Source organism: Zootoca vivipara, chromosome 10 (genome assembly GCF_965207765.1).
Source record: "Zootoca vivipara chromosome 10, rZooViv2.hap1.1, whole genome shotgun sequence".
Lineage (NCBI taxonomy): Eukaryota > Metazoa > Chordata > Lepidosauria > Squamata > Lacertidae > Zootoca > Zootoca vivipara.
This window is the reverse complement of record NC_142593.1, coordinates 12,290,828-12,301,970: the sequence shown is the minus strand read 5'-3', so window position 1 is coordinate 12,301,970 and position 11,143 is coordinate 12,290,828.

Here is an 11,143-nt window from a genome sequence, read left to right as displayed (position 1 = left end):
ATCCTCGTCGCCAGTGAAATATACTCGGAGTCAAGAGTGAATTTCATGCTCTTTATTCAGCTCATAGTCATCAAGGAGGAGAAGAGAAGATGAATAGCTCTTTTCCCCCAAACCATCTGCTTATATACATTATTTACACAATGGGCCTTGCGTGATTGGCTACTTCAGGGCTACACCTGTGGGCCAATTATATTGTGGATTGACTTCTGCCTGCAGCCTGATTAGCTGCTCCTACAGGCCAATCAGGTAGCAGATTCACTTCTGCCAGCCGCCTGATTGGCTGCTCCAGCAGGCCAATCAGGTTGCGGATTCACTTCCACCTGGAGTTGGATTGGGTAGCTCCCGCTGATTCTGAATCCTATTGTTCTAGGATTCAGCTCAGTACATAACAAGGGGCATTACCTCACCAGGAAGCTAGCCTGGCTATTCCAGGAATTGAATCCATGCCAGATCCAGGAATTAGAAAGGGGCTCGGGCATACAGCCTACCCCACCCCAAACTCATAGCAGTATGCTTAAGTGCTTTCTTTCATTAAAACAGGTTCGCGTGTTCTTTGGCAAACTCACCTTCTGAAATCCTTGTTGCGATTAAACTCACCCACGAAAACAGCATGCAATCAAACTTTGTGCTGCTCCTATTATGGCAGTCATATGCTTCTGTTGCAATAAAGAGGAAATGTGCCTCAGTTGTTGATCAGTTGCACATGGTAGCCGAAAGCAGTCCATGTTTATTCCAAGTGGATGCTTAATTTCCTTTCAAAGCCCTCTCTTCCACAGTTTGGGAAGTGGGAGAGCCCCGGGGTCATTGGACAAGAAGGATGAAACAATTGACTTGCTGCCATTGCTTCGGGGAAACTTGGGAGACGCAAAACTATTCTGGGTCATCACATAAGCAAGCAAGACTCTCTACTGGGTTAGCCAATGGGGTGTTCAGGGCCACAGCTAGGGGGTGGTGAGGTGGGCCCCTGCCAGGGGCGCAGGTGTTTGGGGGATGCACAAAATCGGCAAAAAAATGTCCATAAATATAAATATTGATTGTTGCCTCATAAGAAATGGTTTTAAATAGAAGGTGAATTGGATGGGGATGGGGTGGAGGAGAGGCAGAAAGAAGAGCTAATTTGTCCATGGCTAGAGGGTGCTATCTAGACCAGGCATCCCCAAACTTCGGCCCTCCAGATGTTTTGGACTACAATTCCCATCATCCCTGACCACTGGTCCTGTTAGCTAGGGATCATGGGAGTTGTAGGCCAAAACATCTGGAGGGCTGCAGTTTGGGGATGCCTGATCTAGACGGTTCTGCCAGGGGCGCAAGATCACCTAGCTACAGCCCTGGTGGTGTTCTCCAATATATATATATATATTTAATCTCATATTTATTGTAATGAGAGATTAGTTTTCATCCACATTAACAGTCTGTGTAGGGTTTTGAAAGTGGTAACTGGCACATATGTGACCAGTGTATATTTGGCGAATCCTCATCTTCACTGAGTATGGATCACTTGCATTTGCAAGTTTCGGCTTTGTGTTTGCAGCCAGAGCAAATCCCAATATAAGCAGATGGGGGAGGAAGGCAAATATTCCAATTGTTCCAATGCCAGAGGGGTGGGCATTGAATCTGAAATGGCATGCCCAAAGGGTGCATGAAATATGGGCCAGTTGGAGGGAGGAATCTCTAATAACACACCTGATATGAACTCCCCATCTGTCCACGCAGTCCTGCTCAGTTCAAACATTCTGTTGAAAGAACAATCCCCTTTTCACTCCATACTCATTTCCTTTGATGTCTCCGACATTTCTGGACACCTTTTATGCTGTGTGAGCATGACTGTACCTTAGAAAGAGGCACTAGTGCTTACCTGCAGCTGGCAGTCAGGTGTGCTAGGAGACAGGTGACAAATAGTTTTCTTTTTTAAGGTTGTTAAAAAAGAAAACTATTTGTCACCTGTCTCCTAGCACACCTGACTGCCAGCTGCAGGTAAGCACTAGCAAGAAACAGGAAGGATGTAACACAGTGGTTTCTTCCTCCTTGTCAGTCTCCTTGTCAAGATAAGAATGCATAGGATTCTGCAATTTATTTTTCCGTGGGCAAAGGAGGCCTGAAATGAAAGCAGGCTTTTGGAATGTACAGCCTTAAACCACCAGCAGCTTGTGGCCTTATAAAGACGGCGATCTCGCTAACACCCTCTTAGTTATTTCTCTCTCGATAGCAATATTGGCTGTAAATCAAGTCTGTACCAGGATTTGCAGCTTGCTCACTGATACAATAAAGGGAGTGCAGTAAAAGCAAAAGTGAATTTTCAAAATTAAATTTGCAGCCATGCTCACATAACCTGGAAGCTGTGGGAATTACAGTCATTTATTTCATATTCTACATGTAGCTAATTAAAAACTCTTCCTCCTCCTTTCCCACTTCTTTTTTACTATATGCGCCCCAAACCCAGTCATGTGAAAGGCTTCAGTCCTAAACCCACTTAGGTGGACACAAATAAGCATAAAAGTTGGTTAGAACGTGGTGTTGATAACACCAAGGTTGCAGGTTCGAGCCCTATATAGGACAGCTGCATATTCCTGCATTGGCTGGACTAGATGATCCTCAGTGTTCCTTCCAACTCTACAATTCCATGATTTAAAATAAAAGTGTATAAGGCTGCAATTCTATACACACTTATCTGGGAGTAACTGAAATCCATACAACCTTCTTCTTCTTCTTCTTCTTCGATAATAATTTTTATTAGTTTTCAATTACAACAATCCAATAAAAGCCTCATTATAACAATGCCAAAATATAGTACAATTAATAAGACCAATCTTTGAGATGCCAAATTATACAATTTAGGTGGCCCCCCGCATGCTAGAATTGATGGTTTGATGATTTACTTTATTTCTGCATTCCAAAATCTTATAATTTCCCATTACACTCCAGTCAAAATAACAATCCCTTATATTGCAACTGCAGTTTTAATGACTTCCATTCGTATTAACACATTAAATGATTTATACATCTACAGGTGAAGTATTCAAACTATATCCTTGTTCTTCCTGTGTGTGGCAATTATTCTGTCCATAATACAGTATACACCTACTTCTGATGTACCTAGGATTGCATCTCTCAATCAGAATATACGGTAGCATTGCAATCATATACACGTTTACTCAAAACATGGAAGCAAAGATCTTGCTTTCAACAGAACTTTTTTAAAGGGCAGAACTACACTCATTCTCAAAGTTAACTTTGCATAGTAATGGTTGGGAAGCATTTGCATGTACTGTAGGAAGCAGTGGGCAGAAGGGGATGTTTTAACTTCCTCCCTGCATGCTACTTTCCCTTCCACCTTCCACAAACTTTCCCCTGGCTACATTTCTTTGCTTGACCAGAAAATAAATGCTAGCATTTGCTAGTTGAAAAGGAAGAGTTATAGAAGAAAAGCAACTAATGCAAAAAATTACTGTCTCTCTCTCACTTCCCTCCTACAAATTCAAGGGAAGCTCTGTGGTAGAGCATCGTTGTTGCATGCAGATGTTTCAAGGTCCAGTCCCCAGCATCTCAAGGTAGGCTAGGAATGTCCCCCATCTGAAACACTGGAGAGACACTGCCAGCCAGTGTAAGGTAAAGGGACCCCTGACCATTAGTTCCAGTCGTGACCGACTCTGGGGTTGCGGCGCTCATCTCGCATTATTGGCCGAGGGAGCGGGCGTACAGCTTCCAGGTCATGTGGCCAGCATGACAAAGCCGCCTCTGGCGAACCAGAGCAGCACACGGAAACACCATTTACCTTCCCGCCAGAGTGGTACCTATTTATCTACTTGCACTTTGATGTGCTTTTGAACTGCTAGGTTGGCAGGAGCTGGGACCGAGCAATGGGAGCTCACCCCGTCACAGGGATTCGAACCGCTGACCTTCTGAACAGCAAGCCCTAGGCTCTGTGGTTTAACCCACAGCACCACCTGCGTCCCGCCAGCCAGTGTAGATAATATCAAAACTAGGTGAACCAACGGGCTGACTCAATATAAGGCAGCTTCCTAGCCCTCTCTACCTTGCAATAAGTTGGTTGGCAATACAGTACCATGATTTCTACCAAACGTGTTGTTCCACCAAAAGAAAGCATGTTGTTTGAGACATGGTCTTTGTAGAGTGTTTAGCAACTCTCCATATCAGGCTACCAAACATGTTGTTCAGTTGCAAGCAATTGTGGTTTGATGCACAAGTCTTTCCAAAGTATATGACAACTTTTTGCATAAGGCTGAATGAAGTTGTTTCGTTCCATCTGACTTAACTGGAAGTGTGTGTGTGTGTGTGTGTGTGTGTGTGTGTGTGTGTGTGTGATTATTACATAACTGGAAAGGTTTGCTTGTCTTCCTCTTTCCTTCTCCCATTTTCCATTTGAATAATGTCTTAACATATAATAAGACAGAAGAAAGCCTAGGGCCTGTTATTTGTTTAATTATTTTAATAAAAAAAATGTCCTTTACCGCACCTAGACAATGAAAGGCACTTTCTAAATAGACCATCACTGTAACACAGAGCATATATGTAATTAAAAGAAGATTTTTCAGGTATTGAAAAAATATATATATTTAAAAGTGAAATTTATACATTGTTTCAATCAATCCAAAGGTGATTTTCATTTCAGATTGTACTCTTCTTGCTTGAATATTTAAAACATTTAATAAACTTTAAAGCTGTATTTCCATAGATTCAAACTTGTATGAGAGGCTACACCTGCATTGCAGTGACTGGGCTGTGGGCACCTGAGATCTGAGCATCACTTGTAATCATTGCTTGGGGAAAAGAATATAGAAAGTTCACCCAGACACATTTTCAGGTAATAATATTGCGCTTCAAAGATTGCGCTTTTCAGATCAGACAGCATTGGTGTTTTGAAGGTGCATTTCTATATAGTGATATATTATTTTAGAGGAGGGGCTACTACTGACTTGTGACTATTGCCACAAGCTATTGAGTTACACCCTAGAATGAACTTTGCCCGTGTATAAAATGTGTTTTTCGCTTGTTGGCTGAAATGATTCACCGTGTTCTCAACCCAGTGTTCCTATAAACAAAACCAATGTATAGTTCAGGGGTCAGCAACCTTTTTCAGCCGTGGGCCAGTCCACCATCCCTCAGATCATGTGGTGGGCCGGACTATATTTTTTTTAGGGGGGTGAACGAATTCCTATGCCCCACAAATATCCCAGAGATGCATTTAAATAAAAGGTCACACACATTCTAATCATGTAAAAACACGCTGATTCCCGGACCGTCCAGGGGCCGGATTTAGAAGGTGATTGGGCTGCAGCCAGGCCCCGGGCCTTAGGTTGCCTACCCCTGATATAGTTCAAGCTCTGGGCTTCTTAGTTCCCTAAGCAGAAAGAGAGTTTGCAAAGGATGCAGGTTCTGCTATTTTGGAGTAACTGTAAAAAAAGAGAGTGCAATTAATCTGGCCTAGAAAAGGAGAAGTGGGGAGGGATTTTCATGTCTGATAGCTGATAGAGAGCCATGCCCTGCCCCATTGGCTGGGTTGTAATGAGGAGCTGTTGCCTGGGAGGAAGAGCTGTTTCCTATATATTTACTCTTGCTTTCTCTTGCATTTTTGCAGGGGTTTCCCTTTGCCTTTCTTGGCAGGAACATCAATGCATTTGGTTGGCTGCTGTTTTTTTAAGTTAACATTTTGCTATCTTGAATTATTCATGGGTGCATTTGAATTTTGCATTTTTGCATTATTCTGCATTAATTACTTTGGTTGCCCCCCCCCCTTTTTTTTTTGGCCGAAAGGCACAAATAAACGATAAGATAAATATATTCTGAATTTTAGAATATGTTATTTATTTTGGAAAGGGCTACTATATTGCCTTCTCATAAAATATCAAACTGGCCTGCAGCAATATCAAACTGGCCCAGTTCAAAACCATCATTAAAATGATTGGCAACTCAATGACATTTCAAACAACTGCAAATGCCTGTGGGCATTTTTTAAAAAAATCTCTTCAAGATACACCTGAAAGTCAAAAGTAAGGTACGCCCATGCTATGCACACATGTGAATCTGCCACTTCAGTCTCTGATATTGCCACTGAATTTTCTGATACCATCTCCCTCTGAAGCTTTGCACCAATGAAACACCCCTGCTGCTAAAAATAAGGAAAGGTGTTTCCCACCACCGCCACATGCCATCTGTTGAACATCCAGAATACAGTATATTGTTTTAGCCAAAACATCATGGGTAGAAATGCAATATGGCAGCCTGACCCAGCATTTGCCTTGGGTGACACTGATATTGCTCATATAGCATATCAACAGTTATTTTCCCATACAGTATATGCAGGGCCGGATTTAGGTTTGATGAGGCCCTAAGCTACTGAATGTAATGGGACCCTTTATATGTCCAGCTGTCCTTTGTCAACAACAAATTGTCACTGTTTTTTGTGTTGAGTATTTGCTATAGGCCTATGGTAATTTATGGACCTAATAGGTATCTAAACCCATTTGCACATGCAGAATGTAGGCACCCTATATATAGAAATGAGCAAACTAATGATATTTTAGGGAGTAGGCTAGCAGCCAGGGCCCAGGACTTACATCAGGCACCCCCAAACTTCGGCCCTCCAGATGTTTTAGACTACAATTCCCATCATCCCTGACCACTGGTCCTCTTAGCTAGGGATCATGGGAGTTGTAGGCCAAAACATCTGGAGGGCCGCAGTTTGGGGATGCCTGACTTACATCATAGGAGCCCACACAACACAAAACACTGTTGCTGTATGTAGGTTCTATTTTATTTGTTTTTTATCTTATATTTTGGAAATGTACATCCAGGATTTTTTTTCATTTACATTTTTGGGGGGCCCCAAGAGAGTGGGGCCCTAAGCTATAGCTTGTTTAGCTTATATGTAAATCTGGTTCGAATCCCCGCAACGGGGTGAGCTCCCGTTGCTCCTGCCAACTAGCAGTTCGAAAGCACCTCAAAGTGCAAGTAGATAATTAGGTACCACTACAGCGGGAAGGAAAACGGCGTTTCCGTGTGCTGCTCTGGTTTGCCAGAAGCGGCTTTGTCATGCTGGCCACATGACCTGGAAGCTGTACGCCGGCTCCCTCAGCCAATAACGCGAGATGAGCGCTGCAACCCCAGAGTCGGTCACGACTGGACCTAATGGTCAGGGGTCCCCTTTACCCCTTTAAATCCGGCACTGCACACACTATATGTCTCTCTCTCTCTTTTTTTTTTTAGTTTTGTTTGTTCAGAAGGGAAACCATCACATTTGGTGGGGGGAGGGAGTATCAAAATTAGCCAGAAAATTGGCTGCAAGTCAAAAATGCCAACAAGGCCTGAGTCACCATAAACAGTCAACGCAAGTAGCAGTCCATTAATTAAGGAATGGGATAACAGAGTGCCTTTGCCAGGGCCAAAATATATTTCCCAGCCGGCTTGCAGTGCCACATATGCATTAGGTAAATTTAGTTTTGTTTGCAGGTCAATAAATTAAATATCTCGTTGAATCAAGTGGATAAAGTACAGCTCCAAGGGTGAACGGAAGAATGGAGAAAGCCAGTCCTGTGAAAGGGTTGGAGTGGGGGGGGGGTTGGACTGGGGAAGCCCTGGCTCAAATTTTACGGCCATAAAGCTCCCTGGGTGAACTTGGGCCAATCACTCACCTTTCTCCTTACCTGCCCCACTGAAGACAATGGGATTTAGTTTTAAGTAGATGTGCACATGTTTGTGCTGCCAGAGATGCACCTTTTTTTAGCATCCCCTGTCAAAACTATCTACTGTACATTTCAGAAAGTGCTGGTTTCTGGTTCAAACAGGTTGTTAAGCTTACAGTGGTACCTTGGTTCTCAAACTTAATCCATTCCAGAAGTCCGTTCCAAAACCAAAGCGTTCCAAAACCAAGGTGCGCTTTCCTATAGAAAGTAATGCAAAATGGATTAATCCGTTCCAGGCTTTTAAAAACAACCCCTAAACCAGCAATTTAACATGGATTTTACTATCTAACGAGACCATTGATCCATAAAATGAAAGCAATAATCAATGTTCTGTACTATAAAATAAATAAGACAGCATTGTAGATGATAAAAATTTACGACTAAACAACAACAACAACAACAACTGCAGTGATGATTGCCATTGTTTGGATGGGGGGCTTTTATCCATTTCTGCAGTCACACAATCAATCAATCAATCAAAACAAAAAACAAGCCACAGAGACAAAAATGAAAAAGCCACACAGACAAAAATGCAAAAAAATAGCAAAAACAAAAGCATCAAATATCACCTCAGAACACTGCAATCAGAAATTGAAGGCTTTAATTAGGATGGGGGGCTTTAATTTTCTGCTTAAGGGTAAAACAGTAGCAAATAAGCCTTAATTAGGATGGGGGGGACCTCAAATTTGCTGCACAACAGTAAAAACGGAAGCTCAGGAGCACTTTCAGCTTCCGGGGCAAAGTTCGAAAACTAGAACACCTACTTCCAGGTTCCGAGTTGTTCGGGAACTGAGCTGTTCAAAAACCGAGGTACCACTGTACTAAAGCAAATTTATACAGGTAGTAAAATCAGATGAAATATTGGTTTAACATTTCACATGCCTTAATAAAGTGGATGGTCCATTTTGTTTGTATATAATGGGTGTTAACAGGCAATCCGCCCGCCCGCCCGACCGACCGACCGACTTTCCCAAAATATTAATCACTGTTGATTCTATACTATTTAGTGGAACTAGAAGAGCTTGAGAAACAGATTGCAGTGATTTTTTAAAATATATTTGTCCGTTAGTAATAGTCAATGACACCTAAGAAGTGGATGTGGATGCAAAGATCTTAGTTTATTCCCGCCAGGGATTTGAGAATGTCTTGGGCTACAAAGGCTCAAAAGGTTATGAAAATATACCCAGAAACTTTGCATTGTAAAACTAGGATTGCGTTTTCATTTGAGTAGATGCCAGAAGTATTATAAATACGTTAAACATCAACCAACTTGATGGCTGTTTCTTATCTTAGAGGGTTAATTCTGCTTTAGAGGTCAAGAATATCAAACAATTATATATATTTGCAATTTTTATATTAATTCACCCAGAAGAAGAAGAAGTAATATTTCTAGACCATAACCCTGAGGAGGAAGGTTGGGGGAAATTGCATAGGTAAAATACAGATTTCTAGTCACTAATTTGGCCCCGATTCAAAATAACTTACTGTGCTATACAGGTAGGTAGCCGTGTTGGTCTGGATCGAAGTAAAATAAAAAAAAATTATTTTACCCCTCCCCACCCCTTCTCTACATAAGTGCCTGGAAACTTCCATTTCACTGTATCTGAAGAAGTGTGCATGCACACAAAAGCTCATACCAAAATAAAAACTTAGTTGGTCTTTAAGGTGCTACTGAAGGAATTTTTTTTATTTTACTGTGCTATACGCTACATGCCTCTTCAGAAGCAAGTCACATTATGTTCAGCGAGGTTTACTCAGAGATAAATGTGGCAGTTCCATTGAACTTCAAGAGTATGTACTTCTGAGAAGACATAGATAGACCTGCTTTATTATTTATAGTTTTTCTACCCACTTTAAACTACCATTTTCTCATTATTTATTTTATTCTAATAGTTTATGTTTGCAGCAGGGGGGAGCAAAATGCACCAGTGATTGTTAGCACAGAGCTAGATGGTTCTGCTATATTATTCATTTTCTCACATTTACGGGTACTGTATGTCCCACCTTTTCCTTCTCCCGTGGAATACGGCAGGCATTCATGCGGTTCCCAAGAGGTCTCTTACCCAGAAACTTACCAGATGCAAATTTGCTTTAGTTCTGTAAGGCGGTATTGTTTCATGTGCCTTCAAACCACACTTTGCTGTTTTGGGTGGTAGATGGAAATCCCATTCATAAACAACAAGTGCTTTTCTGTCTCTGCTTCCTGCTCACTGAAATTCTCTGAAACCACTCCAATGATTTGCAACACCAACAAAGTGTCGAGTTTGAAGCCCGTGGCAATATTTATTCCGTTGAACTTAATGAAGGTTGCTGATGGAGATTAACTTTTCAAGATCTCAAGTCCATCTCGCTACATTATTAGTACTGATTCTTACTTGCTCTACACCTCTGTGGTGTTAGAGAACCTAAGTCTCAACAGGCCAGGGCCGGCTCTGCCATTAGGCAGAGTGAGGAAATTATCCACCCCAGCCATTCTTCCCGAGCTATTTCCTTGGGTTGGAGCACAGAGTTATGTGTGCTTCAAACCCCTCATACACCCCATAAAGCAGCCTGCTTCTTTCAGATGCACTTGATTGGATTTAATGCATTTTTATACTGCTTTCCATTCAAAAGGAAACCCAAAGTGGCTTACAATCAGAGGCGCTGAGTTGCGCCCAGCATTGGGGGTGGGGGGCGTTGCATGTGTGTGGCATCACAGGGGTGCCTATTGCATCGGGAAGAGGCCAATAGTGGGATGAGGCATACATCAAATCGTAATGGCGATGACTGGGTCTGCACAACACAATCTTCTCCTCAATGTCATTACAGTTAATGTACTGTAGTTACATTATGTACAGTTAATGTACAGTTAATGTCAGGTTAAGTACTTAATTGGTTCTGGAAGTCTGTACTTAACCTGAAGCGTACTTATCCTGAAGCGAACTTTCCCATTGAAAGTAATAGAAAGTGGATTAATCCATTCCAGACGGGTCTGCAGAGTACTTAAATTGAAAGTACTCAACCTGAAGCGTACTTAACCCAAGGTATGACTGTATTTGTAGCATAGGAAGGGGGCTTTCAAGGGTTCAAAGGACCACCACTTTCTCGAGCATCTGCAAGCCGTTCTAAATATTGCTGCAATGACCCTCCCACACAGAACTCAAAAACACACTCCGGAAAATGAAACACAAGTCTTTTGGACTGCTAAATAGCGAGCCCGAGAGCCATAAACCTGGCCGGAAACAGCCTATCTCTCACCATGCACTTGCGGAAGAACCCCAGGCTGCCAAGGTAACAGACTCCCTATGGGTCTGCTGACCTCTTCAGACCCCTTAGCATGACGCCTATGCCCAGCTCTGTGCAAAAGAGAAAGTGCAGTTCAAACCATTCGAGAAAGAGCTGGAGAGAGGAGCACCCAATCTGGGGAGTTTGAACTTCAATGTACCACAGGGGGGCACTTCGAA